Source organism: Rhinolophus ferrumequinum, chromosome 19 (assembly GCF_004115265.2).
Source record: "Rhinolophus ferrumequinum isolate MPI-CBG mRhiFer1 chromosome 19, mRhiFer1_v1.p, whole genome shotgun sequence".
NCBI lineage: Eukaryota > Metazoa > Chordata > Mammalia > Chiroptera > Rhinolophidae > Rhinolophus > Rhinolophus ferrumequinum.
This window is the reverse complement of record NC_046302.1, coordinates 36,788,920-36,802,943: the sequence shown is the minus strand read 5'-3', so window position 1 is coordinate 36,802,943 and position 14,024 is coordinate 36,788,920. Positions and strand designations below refer to the sequence as shown.

The following is a 14,024-nucleotide window of genomic DNA, read 5'->3' as shown; positions in this document are numbered from 1 at the left end:
AAGAACACTGAAGTTGAGAAATTTATTAAAATGACAGAGGGAGTCCTGTCTTACTCTAGATATAATTTGCTTTCCTTTGAGCCCCAAATTAGTAGCCACTTAAAACTCTACCATGCCATTTATAAATTCAGGATGAAAACGATAGACGTCCTTGAAGGCAATGGGACTAAACCGAACAATTGAACAGATAAGAAATTCCGTAGTCTTTCTTTCTAGGCCCTCTCATTTTGACTCCATGCCCTCTTCCATCTTCATTCAAATTGCCTGACTTCTCAACCTTCTGATTCAGCAATTGCTTTGCTTGTTGTCAATTGAACATAAAGTGTAATCTGACGCTTGCATGTTTGTGCTTCTGCCACAGAAGAGATGACACGCATACCAGGGAGCTAAACAAATATCAGCTCCATTTCCCTTCCTTTATCTTTCTGATTCAGCTATGTTGAACTGTCACCTAAATGCTGCATTTACTGAAACGTGTGCATGTCTTTCTCCAATTATACATTAAACGCCTGGAGATGAGCACCAGAACCATAGAGTTCTTTTGTTCCTCAGACTGGCTGATCCCCATTCAGAATGCTCATATGTATTTTTTGGTTTTCATTCTGAAGATAACTCTTTGGAACCCCAGACGGGAGAGGTAGTGGTTGACAGGACCGGGGATGGCCAGGACAGTCAGACGTCGAGGTTCATTGTGTGGTATGTGTGGAAATTCTCTAACGGGAGCATCCCTGTGCTCCTTACACCCACACGCCTCCCACTCGGAAAACGCCAGTCCTGGCTCTCATCTCGGCTCAGCGGAGATGTAGCTTTGGCACGAGCCTCGCAGGACATGGTTGAAAAGTCCAGGGATTTGAATGAAGACCGAACAGGGCATGGAGTCAAAATTAGAAGGCCCAGAAAGAAAGACTATGGAATTTCTTATCTGTTCTATTATTCAGTTTAGTCCCAATTCCACCATCAAACCTCAAATCATATCTTCCTCCAAGCCCTCCTGGACTTCAACTTAGCTCTGATCATGGAGATAGCATAATTCCCCTTAGATCCGGCCCCCACTGGGGCTGCCGACTGCTGCTTTCCATTTGAGCTGAGCGTGTCTCTCCAAGCACACTGTCCACTCTCCAGAGGCAAAAGCCACATCTCGTACCAGACCTCTCCCACCCAACAATGCCTGGAACAATGGCTCACACAAAGCTGCAATGCTGAGACTTTAATAAATATTTGTGGATCAAAACACCAACAATAATCGAGCTCTAGAGTACAAAATAATGAGCATAAAGGAGGCCCACAGGGCTTTCCCATCAAATCATCCTTTTTAGCCACCGTTATTAATCAATATTTAAAAAAAAAAAATCAACGCTCTCATTGCTCACATAACAATAGGTCACAGACACGGCCCCCGACAACTGCAAGGGGCCTACCACCCAGATTTCATTATTTTGCTACAAGCACAACAACGGTGCCCCCACTGCTTCTGATGACTGTGCTGAGGCTGCTGTGGTGGACCCATCAAATTCAGCATCTCCTGTCGCCACATCTTTCCAGCTCTAAGTACAAACCCCAAGCAGCTTCTTTCCACTGACAGAACTACAAAGCTTTGGCAGAGGAATGGAAGGATGAAGAAATTGCTTTTCACTGAGGTTAACAGTGTTGCCTGCTTCTCCCCCGCCCCTTACCCCTCTATCCCGGGTCCTAGGGTAAAAGTAATTGCAGCATCTCAGTAGGTTGCAGAGCTTCTGTCTGTCTCAATATCCAACCAGTGTGCTTCCAGGTGAGTCAAAACTCCCTCTGAACACTCACAGGGACTCAGGTCAAAGCCTAACTTTCCTGATCCCACCTTAACTCAAAGCAAGACGCCTCTCTCTGGCTTTGGACAAACTGTGGGTCACTCCCTTTGATCTCAAAGCGCATGCACACCAACTCATTAGTAGTTACAGAACACAGTCCTTGGCAGGGCAGAGTCGGCTGTGGGGATTGAGAGGACACCCCGGTCCTCGTGCCGAATGAAATCTACACACAAAAATCATGCCCAGCCACCTAGATCCATGAGGTCCCTGAAGTAACCATAGCAGGGGTTCCAGATGCCTATTGGGCACAGGAAATAGTAGCAAAGCCAGATAGGGAATAGTTTCTAGATTTTCCAGAGCTATCTTTGTCCGCTTCATCTCCCTTGGCTCCGTGCAGTAATTTCACCAAAGGGGACCAGTTTTCAAAAAAGATGTAGAGAATCAATTCTCTTCTTCTACAGCTTTCACTGTGGTATTTCTTCACAGTTAGCTCATCATCACCTCCTCTCCCTTCCCTGCCCTCCAAGTCTCTGGTTCTAACTGGGGAGCTTCTTCTGATCCTAGTTCCCCTTTTGTAACTCTTCCAACCACAGCAAACACTGAGCAAAGTGCAGTAATCCTCAGTGGGTTTGGTCTGGACAATTGCTGGGGTATCAGAGAGTGGGGTTGAGGAGCTGTGAGTTTTAAGAAAGCTTTAACATTCCTAGGACCCTTCTCGCTCTAGAATCATAGAATGTCCTATCAATTCAAACTCTTTCACTCTACGATGGCTCAAGCTAAGGAGTGGAAAGGCAATACAACTTGTCCCACATCTTATGCTAATGGATGGTCCGCCTGGCCTGCAGCCTGCCTCTCAGGAGCCTTTCCCTGGAACTTCCCCCTCTGGGTGCATTTCTCCGGCCAGGCTCAATCTGTCACCCAGGAGCTGGGAAGCACTTGGACTTAAGTAACAACGAAGACTGCATGGTTAAGTGCCAAAATGAGTGTGGTGGACAAAAAAAATGCAATTGGAATTTTCAGAGAAAGTCAAGAGCTGTGTGTGCTAGAGTGACGATGAGACTCTAGTAGGCACTTAATAAATGTTTGATGATTCAATGAATGAGTGAATCAGTGACTTGTAGCATGTACATGTGGTAAAACATCATTAACTCTTAGGCTTTGAGGGAGAAACTGAGAGTGGGCGATTGCCCCTGAAAGATAGCCAAAAATATAAAAGCCATTAACATAAGTGGTTATTATTCCCTTTGTCTAAGAGGGCCTCGTGTTGCTTCACAGTGCAGAGCTGAAGCACACCTTAAACAACATTCACTTTTAATATTCTATCACTATATAAATTCTGTGACCCATTCATGCAACAGAAATCATTCATTAGCAGGGGGAGGGCTTTGTGGGGCAACTTCAGTCCCTTTCTTCAAGGACTCACAGCCCGGGGAGACCGTGATGACAAACAGAGAGGCAGCATGAGGTTGCCAGGCAAGTGCTTTAAACCTCAAGTGCTCTGGAGACAGGGGTGAGGAGCTGAGAGAGAGCTGGTCTGAGATGGTAAGTAGCCATTCTGGCTAAATGGGACCAATCAGGACACCTTCTACAGCAGCGACATAGAGAGAACTGAGGTGTGGAGGTGGACAGAACACCCAGGGTCAAGGAGGAAACCAGTCTGACGGGAGCAGAGGTGTGTGTTACATAAAATGGGGTTCACTCTAGAACAGATGCCTGGGGCAGGCTGCTGGACAGGGTGAGCCAGGAATCATGGGAAAGAGAAAGAGGAATGCCCCATAAGAGTCAGGGAGCAAATGGATAGTGAAGAACTTTCCAGATTTCTCCAGAACTTCCTGGGTTTGCTAGGACACCAGTAAGCCTGCTATTGTTTCTTTAGAGAGGCTAAAAATTCTATACTGAATGTCACTGCTCAGCCATTGCAGCAACCCTCACACTCTTTCTCTCTGTGTCTGTATGACTTTTTCCTTTTCTCCTTCTTATTCTTAACTCGAAGAGCATTTCCTGAACACCAACACATCCTTGAGTCAGAACTAGATATTGCTAGATATTGTCTGAGACTTTGTGTCTCAGATATGTATGACATAGTAGGCATCCAAAAATTCAACTGATTAATTTTTTTTCATGCATCAACTCGAGAGCAGAAAACAACTTTCCCTGACTGTCTTAGAACACAAGGGGTCCCTGTAGGCATTTCTGGTCAGACCCAGGGGTTATTAATCTCTGGGCAATGGCGACACTGATCTCAGGACCAGTTTGTAGGAGGCAACATGGAAATCCTCTCAGACTTCAATTACAGAAATTAGCTGGTATTATTTAATCCTCACAACCCCTGTGAAGTCGGCAGGATAAGCATCTTTATCCCTATTTTACTGATTAGGTTACTGAGGCTCAAAGAGGTTAAATAATTTGCCGGGGGTCACTTAGCCGGGAAGTAGTGGGGACAGGATCCAAAGCAGATTTGTCACTTCAGGTGTCATGCTCTTCACACTTTAACAGTCGATGGTCAGGTCCCAGGTCCACGACCAATTTGTCTCATTTTGGCAAGTGACTGTTATCAATTGCCTCATCTTCTGAGTGGGGATAAAATGCTAATCTGGCCTCCCTCCTTAGGAGAATCAAGGGGGAAATGTGATCTGAAGATAATTTTGAAAAGGGCAATGTGCCATGCATATGAAAGGGAGTATTTTTTGATGGGAAAAAAGTTGGGTCAGGGAAATACTTTTTGAACCCAACAAAGTTCTGAAACTCTTTATCTGCTCACCTTTCATCCTGTATCCGTCGCCAGCACGGGGAAAGGCAGAAGCCTCTGTATGCCTGGGGGTCAGTTCATCTGGCTTTGCCTGTAATTATTGTACAGGGGTCCGCTGATCATAATCCATCATCAGCCCCTGGGGAGGTATGGCTGCTTCCTCCCAGGTGATCCTGTGGACCTCAGGCCTGCTCACCTTCTCCATTTGACCCTTGCGTCATCTGCTCTGAACTGGACAGGAAGTCAACTATGGGTTTCTAAGCCAAGGGCCATTAAAAAAAAAATAATGCTTCCTCAACCTTACAGAGCATTGTCTAAGGGGGGAAAAACAAACTCTGAAAGGGAAACTGCTTCGATCTGAACCTTTGAAAGTTTCAGATGAGGACTGAAAGGACCATTAACTTGGACTCAGTCATCTAACCAAGGTTACCGGTTCCCCCCAAAACTTTATATTGGCCTAGCTTGGTGCATCTAAGGGGGCATCAGATTCTAATCAAAGGCTACGTGAAAATGGAAATGGAGACTCAAAATCAAACTATAAATGTAGGATGGCACCTTTCCTCAGCATTCATGAAGTACATACAATCTGTGGGCATCTTGGTGTTGACTTTTCTGCGCTTATCAAGCGTTTGGCTGCTCACCGTATATGCAAGGTCATGAAGAGCTCGTGAGACACCAGCTCTAAATGAAGCCCAAACCGCCGGCAATATGTATGATGATTGCGCTCCTTACTTAATCCTGGCCCCAAACACTTTGGGAAGCTCACCCAGTTTCACGATATGCCAATGGAATTGAACTGTTTTGTTCCCTTCTCCAGCAAGAAACCAAGCAAGTGATGTGTAGTGAGGACTCGCATGAGGCTTCCTTTTTGGGGGCAGTACTGCCACCTCTCCAGGATGAGAACAGCCTCCTGACTCCTGCCCCCACACTAGACCCATCCCATACAATGGGTCCCAGAACAAACTCACTCACATCATCCCTTTTTTTAAGGTGCTTAAAACTCCTGACGATGCTAATGTGTTAATAACAATTTATCCTGTTCTTCTGGCAGGAGCAGAAGGGAAGCAACCTGAAATGCCATCAGCAAAAAATTATTTATTTCCCATTCCTGAGCAGCAGAGAAAACAAGGTCTCTTTGGCTGGGTCTGCCTTCCATAGCTTTCTGGTTTCAATTAAAACTTCAAGTCTCCAAGGGAAAAATTGGCATTCTGGGAAGCTGAGGGCCCGCCAAGTTGCAGTGTCTCCGCAGCAATCCAGAAGGGATGTCCCATCCATCTAGCCACAGCCACTTCTCATCTTCCTTCTTTTGCATGGGATAAAGAAACCTCAGAGCAGAGATTGAAGTGCAACTAAAAATAATGACCGGTTGAAAGAACTCTCCTCTCCTAGAGGTGCATTTGTGTGCCAGGGAAGTATTGATTCGGCCTCTAATGGAATTGAAAGTCAAGAGAATGGCAGAAAGAGAATCAGGAATACAGGGGAAAGTGCCGACCAATTTATTTCTTCTCCAGCAAATGCCTGCCTCGTGCCTCTCCCCACTGACCATTTCCAAGTAAATTCTAAAGATTCCACACAGTTTTCCCTTTTCCCCCAACCCTCTTTTAGGTCAGGTGATTTACAAAGCAGCTTGCCATGAAGAACACAAGTACTTGACCTGAAGCTCTCATGGCACCAAGACCTACTTGGTTCACTCTGGGATACCCCCAGGCTTCCCCTGTGTGAAGTCCAAAACGGGGTCTGCCACCATGGCCTTCCTATGTAACATTCTGATGTTAACATAACAAAAGATCGGATTACACCCCTTCATTTGCCTAGCCCATTCATGAACATATAAGGCAGTGGATATTTTCTCCCAAGCTAGAAGCGGTCCCCTTCCTGACCTACACTGCAGTCTCTCAGCCACTCGGCCTTATGTTCACTACACGCCGACCCCTCCCCCACCACCAGTTTGTTTATTCCAGTGACACATCTATTTTCCCTGCTATGAGAGACAAGTCGGTTTCCCTCCTCTGGCTCCGGATTGCATTCGCTCACCACCTCCTCCCCCCAGCCCAGCTCAGGTTACTATAGTGGCAAGCAGCTCCCACAGCCCAGCTCTAACACCAATTCAACTTTCCAACACTAAGACATTTTTTTCTTAATGGGGGAAGGGAGGGTGGCATGCAAAACAGCATTTTCGGAGTACCCTGTCTCCCTATCTTCTCAGCCTACATTCCCTGAAGTTTACAAGTACTCAGTATTCAACCACACTCTTCTGATCTGTCCTAACACCTTCCTCTGGTAGCAGGCAACTCAATTAAGTACAGAGGAAAACAGCATCTTCAACTTAGCTCTGAAACCTGGGACTCCAGGTCAAAGCAAAGGAGATCCTGCCTCCCTCTGGGAATCTTGGGATGGTGGAAGCCACAGACAGCAGGAGAAAGGGGAGAGAGTGACCTGGAATTGTAGACTGGCTACATTTTAAAGTGCTACAAACTTTCTCCTCCCTCTCACGCCCCTGGCCAGCTGGCCCCGCCTTCCCATTGCTGCCAGACAACATCTAACTGGGGAGTGCATAGGGAACTCTACCAGACCATTCAGGTCTGGCCCCAGTGGTGCAGATGTGGCCTGCACAGTCCCTCTTCTGGACCCCATGCCTGTCCCCACCTCTCAACACACACACACACACACACACACACACACACACACGCACGCACATGCGTTTCGAAGGCAAAGATAGTTCAGATGGGGCACAACCAATTTAATTGTGTGAACTAAGGGTAAGAGATGGGGCCGAACTGCCAAACAGTTTTGGTGACAGCTACTTTATGCAGTTGATTGTACAAATATACAGGAAAGGCAGAAAAACTGGATGAAGAGTAAAGGAATGAAAACGGAAGAGAATGAAAAATCACGTAAGAGAAACACAAATAATATTAGGATTTCCTTAAAATCCATGGAGCCCCCTACCCCAACCAAACTTTAGGACAAAAAGGTGTGGATTGTCTGGGCAGGGGTGGGAGGGAGGTAGCTTGGAAGGAAAAGTAGCTGCTGTAGAATTCCAGAATAAATTGCCCTTTTGGAGGAGAGCTTCTGCAAGGATAGAGACACACAAATTGGCCTTTCAGCATTAGACGTCAACCATGAGATTATCAGGACAGTTTATTTGAAGCGGAAACGAATCGGAAATCCTTCCCTCAACAGTCCTTTTAGACCGATATACACACCCTCAGAACCCACACCGACAACACATAAAGAATACACGCAGCATCAGGGGGCACTAAGAACCCCCTCCCCACGCTCCCAGGACCTCTAGCTTTATCTCCTACTTCCAATTGCACAACTTTCCGATCTCCAAAGAAAATATTTCCAGTTGGATCCGATTTCAGATTTGTTGTAAGCGGTGTGGGTCAGGGAAAAGGGGGTGCTTGGAGCATGTCGGGGAGGGGGCCTGGAAGACGGCATTTCGGCACTTAGTTATTTATTTATTTATTTTTTTAGAACCAGCATGCTCTACCGATCGAAAATCGCTATTACCCAACAATGCTTCCATCACAAACAGACACCAAAATCAGCATCACCGTTATCACCATCTTGCTAAATGTCTACCCAGTCCAGTTTACCTGACTTTGTCTCTGTGGAACTTCTCAGACAGTATTTTAGTCAAAGAGATAATGGTTTGAAAGACAAAAACAATAAATCGATACTGAAGGGCTCCCTTTCCGGAGTGATTTCCCACTGGAAACCACCGAACGGGGAAGGAAGCCTGCCTTAATTCCCAAGCCCACGGCTCCTCTAGAAACACACACAATGCGTGCTTTCAAAAAAGGCATTCGCCTGCTTTTAAGGGAATTCCTGTCTTTTCAGAGTCCCAAAACCGGAGAGCACGAGAAAGAGACTCCGATCCATTGATTAAGATTTTAAGAGAAAGACTAACACAGAGCCACAACACAAGCACACACCAACCTTCGCCGGCTGGACCACTTCTTCCCTGTTCTTCTTTCTATTAACGACACGTTAGATTCTGATACATTTCCCCCCAAAAAATCCAACTAGGTTACAATGTAGCTCTCTAGCTCCACTTAACCTGCAAGTTACAAAGAGAGAAAAAAAAAATCCTGCCGCCTTCCCACCCCTTTCCCTCCCCCCTCCCCCTCCGAGTCCACTCCACCAACGCCAAACCCGCCAGCCCTGGCAGCCGGCGGCAGGACCGAGGGAGGGTGCAAAAGGCGGGGGGTGGGGAGGGGGGGTCGGGGGGGGGATCAGATTAGGCGAAACTCAATAAGCTTCCAGCCCTCCAGCCCGACGCTTCCACCATCGCTGCCACCAACGGGCCACTCCAAATGAGCCAGCATCGCTGCCCACCCGCGAGCGGGCCGGAATCGCTCCCGTCCTAGGCAACCTCGCCGCGACCGGCAACCCGCCCCCTCGGCCCCGTCTCCCCCTTCCCGCCCGGTGCAAAGTCAAAGCCCCAGCGAGGCGACGTTAACTTTTGCATGCAGGGCACACACACACCGCCCCCGGCCCCGGGCGTGCGGGGTCCCGCGGCGCGGCGGGAGGCTGGGCGCCCGGTTCCCGGGCCAAGGTCGCCGCGCGTGCTCACCCATGTCCCGGCGGCTCCGGCTCCGCTGGCCCTGGCGCTCGCTCAGATCCTGGCTCCGGTCGCTCGCCGGAGCCCCCAAAGGTGCTGCTGCGGCAACTCCATGGCGATGAGCATCTGTCAAACAGCGAGCAGCGGGCGGGCCGCCCTCGCTCAGGGGGCGCAGGGGCCCCCGGGCGCGCGGAGGCGGCGGCGAGCGGCGGGCGCCCCGGCCGGCCCCGCGCTTCCCGCCCGGCGCGGCCGCCTCCGCCGCGCCACCGATTTATGGAGAGAGATATCAAGGGGGAAAATGGCGTCTCCGGAGCCCGAGGAGTCCGGGAGTAATCACATTCACACACACACACGCCCGCACGCACAGCCCTCGCACACGGACGCGCTGCGAGCCGGCTAATTTTAGCAGGAGCCAAAAACAATTATATATGTACATATATATCCCCGTCTCTCCGATCAATGCTATTTTTTTTTCTTTTCTTCAAAGGATGGATTGGAGGTTTAAAAAATGTTGCCGGGTTTGGGCTCGCAGGAGGCGGCGCGCGGAGGACGAGGGCGCTTTTGCTGAGCTGTGCAGTTCGGTCCGCGGCTCCGGGTGGCCCTGCCCGCCCGCTCGCTGGTCCGCCCGCGGTCGCTACTGCTGCCGCCGCCGCCGCCGCTCCATGGCCGCGCCCGTCCCGCGTCCCCGCCGCGTCCCCTCGCCGACCGCCCGCCCGCGTCCCCGGCGAGCGCAGGAGTGGGGTCGGGCCCGTGTGCCTGCCTCCCGCGCCCTCTCCCGAGTCCCGGAGTCCTACTGAAAGGAAGGGGGAGGCGCGGGCGGGGGAGGGGGGAGGATCGGAGCGGCCTCTCGGCCGAGCCCAGCGGGGACCGCCACCCAGCGATCTGCCTCGTTGGGGCGCGGGCACCCACCCTGATCACCCAACGGGCCGGAGGCCGCTTCCCCGGTTCGAGACCGGGGAGACGCAACCAGTAACGAACGAGCAACCTCTCTGCCTCACCCTCCCTCTCTCGGTGAATTTCGATCAATTGGAGGGAGTGGGGCTCTTATCAAGGGAGAAGGAAAACAGTTCGTAGATGTCGCTCGGGGACCCCTCGCAGGCCCTCAAGCCCCTCCCGCTCCCCAGCGCCCTCGCGGCCCAGAGGCTCCTGCGCTCGGGAGTCAGCCGCGGAGACTGGGCTGCCGCGGGGACCGCCGCGGGCTCGGCGCGGGTTCCCGGGCTCAACACTGCCACTATCTGACACAACAGGAGCAGTGTTGGGGGCAGCTGCGCGCCGTGGCGCGAGATGTGATAGGCTCTCGAAACTGGGTGCATTTTTTTTTTAAACCTGGTAATTACATTTCACTTTCAGGGGGTTATTTTTTGTTAAGCGACATGTATGTATGCATTCAGATGTTTATGTGCATTTTCTCGTTATTCACAAAAATTATGTGCTTGATGAGGTGAAAGCCATGGAGAGATGACAAATGCTCGCTGGCGTGCAGGTCCTATTCAGGGTGGTGGAAAGAATAAGGTGGGATGTCTTCAGTTCATACAAACTATGGTGGTATTTTAATCTCTTTGAATATCTGTATTTGGGTTGCAAAGGGGGGTCTTTTCAGGCCACTGGCAACCTCAGGCCACTGAGGAATAGAATTCCACAGGGACATGTCTATAGTACAGGACAATACAGGACGGATATGGATTCAGGAAGGTTTGCAAGTGGTTTTGCCTAAAGACCTTGGAATAGTTTTCTCTGAACTCAGATTCAGAGAGGACTTCTGAGTGCCACGTTCCCTATGAGAGTTTTTGGACATCTGGATTGGGGAACGACTTGGTGGTGATTGAGGATGATGGCCCCCTACCACCACTGACTGCCTGGCTTGGCCGCTGGTTTGAGTTCTGTCGCTGAGCTTCTTCACTCTCATCACTCTTTTCATAAGAAAGCTGCAATGAGGTGGGGCAAAGGAGACTGAGTTGCAGGACTCCCCAACTCCCATCCTGGTCCATGTCCCTGGATGGGGTTCAGTCTGATTCTAAATAGATAATCCACTCCCCTCTGACCTAAGTGCCTTCCCTGTCTTCCCTCCCCCCCCAGAGGAATGTTCTGATTGGCCAAGAATGATTCCTCTGTTACTTATCACTGCACCAATACCATTACAGCCACATTTCCATAGGTCTTCTGCTACCCTTAATAATGGAGCATTGCTATTAGTGGGGAAAGTGATGCTTAAATAGAAAAAATCATCAGGGTATATGAACTGATGGTAGAAGTGGAGATCAAGGCACAAAATACAATGTCAAAACAACATTCTTTGTAATCAGATGACCTTTGCCCATTTCCTTGTGAACCCAGATTTCTGAAATACTATATCAAAGCCCACAGAGGACTAAGAAGCACGTGGGCCATTCCGTACACATTCCAAAGTGAAAAGGGGAGTCCCAGAAATCACAAGGGTTTGCCCATGAGCACATGGCTGGCTGGTGTCATGCGAGCCAGGACTAAGGCCTGGTGTCCAAGTCTTTTGCTTTCTGTAACTTAGGCATATTTACAAGGTCTTCCTTCCTGTGCTTGGTTTCTTTGAAGAGGAGCTGAGAGAAGCACATGCCTTACAAAAAAATGTACTATCATAGAGGGTAACTAAGTGTACAGAGTTGTAGTGCAGCAAAAATTTGCCTAGGAGATCGCCTAGTCAAACCCCATTATCTCAAATCTGAGGAAAGAGGGCTTAGAGATGCAATTGACCGCTTGGAGTGACTAAGTTAGGGTAGAGCCATGAAGACACTCTACCGTGTTTCCCCGAAAATAAGACCGGGTCTTATATTAATTTTTGCTCCAAAAGATGCATTAGGGCTTATGTTCAGGGGATGTCATCCTGAAAAATCATGCTAGGGCTTATTTTCCAGTTAGGTCTTATTTCCAGGGAAACATGGTATGTCCCTCGACTTCTCATCCAGTGTTCTTTTTCCTACATGTAGCCCATCTTTCGATCATAAGAGGTGTGGAGAGGGAAAGGAAAGAGGCACCCTCTCACTCTTGGTTTTATTTATCTCTCTATAAAATACACAAACATACATACATACATACATGTATACATATATACATCTACTATACATTCCATACATTTTCTATATATTTTAATTTTAAATATATAATAATAAAGGATTCCTGAAAACTACAGCCCCAACCATGAATGATACATCTATTGAAAGAAGTGGACTTGTATTCAAATTCTAGCTGAATATCACAGGAATTCTTATCATCTTTCCCTAAAGGGCCACTCATTGGTTCTCTGAGAATTAGATCCTGAAACACAGAAAGTCTAAAGCTGGTAAAGAAGCTGACCCCAAAATTAGTGCCATGCCATTTTAAGATACGCATTCTCAGGGCCCCGGGACGCTTGAGAAAATAAAGGGACAGTCTGAGCAGCGGCTAGGCATATGCACAACACCCATCGTTTAGTCCTACACTAAGCTATGGACTATGCCAGACACTGTGGCAGCAACTAGAGATACAAAGTCAGAATTCACAAGTGGGAGAGATTGACATGCAAACTTCTAACTACATCTAATATACGGAAATACCCCCAAAGGAGATGTTTACAAAGTGCACGGAGCACAGGTACAGAAATGGCAGGAGGAAGGTGAGGTCAGAAATCATATCCTCTTTAGACTTGCTGCACACTTATTATCTATTTAACAAACACGTTTTCTTTCTTCCCCTTTGTACACATACCTTTTTCCCCCGCTATGACCTGTTTTTCCAACCAAAGATAAAACTTTGAAGATTGGGATGTGCCTGCATGGACAATGTCAGTCAATGTGGGTGAGAGTAAATGTTCCTCTGATACCACCAAATAGCTGACTTGCTACCAGTGAGGCTGTTGTTCTGAGCTTGCTCTAGGCATCCATGCATCTAACAGGTAAAATGGCCATCGTGAAACCCCTCCCCACTTTGCCTCAGAACCCACACCAGATATGGCAAGGATCCACAACAAGACCACTCCTTACAAGACTTGAGAGCCAGATAAAGGGCATATATGAGTTCTGACAATTAAGTTCACGAACTCATCTTGGAAAAAATGCTACATACTTCATTGCTGAATATCACTATGGGCACGAAGTACTCCCCTTGGGAAGCTATATACTGACACCAGCCCTTAGTCCACCCTTCAGAGCAACTTTGGAACTCTTTTTCTGGAATGGCCGTAAGGGCTGTCATCGTATTACCCTTGATGTCCTGAATGTCATCAAAATGTCTTCCTTTCAGTATTTCCTTTATCTTCAGGTAAAGAAAGAAGTCACTGCAGGCCAGATCAGGTGAGTAGAGAGGGTGCTCCAATACAGTTATTTGTTTACTGGCTAAAATCTCCCTCACAGACAGTGCCGTGTGAGCTGGTGCATTGTCGTGATGCAAGAGCCATGAATTATAGGCGAAAAGTTCAAGTCGTTTTCGTCTAACTTTTTCACTCAGCCTTTTCATCACTTTCAAATAGTAAACTTGGTTAACTGTTTGTCCAGTTGGTACAAATTCATAATGAATAATCCCTCCGATACCAAAAAAGGTTAGCAACATTGGTGCAACAATTTTGCGAACTTAATTGTCAGCAAGCAAGATGTGGTTCAAAGTTCAAGGGTAGCTCACATCATTTTCATATCTCTAAAGCTAAAGGTAGAAAGAAATGAGTCAAATCCACACATTCTTCCTTTATTAGAAGTGGAGATCAAGTATGATAATCAAATGCTCAGAGCCGGTCACTCCCCTTCCTTCTTGATTCTCCTCTTTCTGGAAAATGATGTAGTATTATCTAATGGAGGGCTTCTCAGAAACACATATTGTGAATCAGAATTACCTGGGAGAATTACTGATACTTGGGAAGATCTGGATTTATTTGTCTTAATAATAAATACTTGGTGTTTCTAATATGCAAATGACATTGAGA

At 48.0% G+C, this 14,024-nt stretch overlaps 1 protein-coding gene across 2 annotated transcripts in view; it reads right to left on the bottom strand.

Moving 5' to 3' along the window:
- SETBP1 (SET binding protein 1) overlaps nucleotides 1-10,217 on the bottom strand; it is a 345,415-nt gene extending 335,198 nt beyond the window's left edge. The window contains exon 1 of one of the 2 annotated variants that reach the window (XM_033087216.1): nucleotides 9,116-10,217. The gene's annotated coding sequence lies outside the window, so the exon portion shown is untranslated. Of the gene's footprint in view, nucleotides 1-8,478; nucleotides 8,611-9,115 lie in introns of those variants that run through there. The other variant, XM_033087217.1, reaches the window with a different exon arrangement.
- Nucleotides 10,218-14,024: the final 3,807 nt, after the last annotated feature.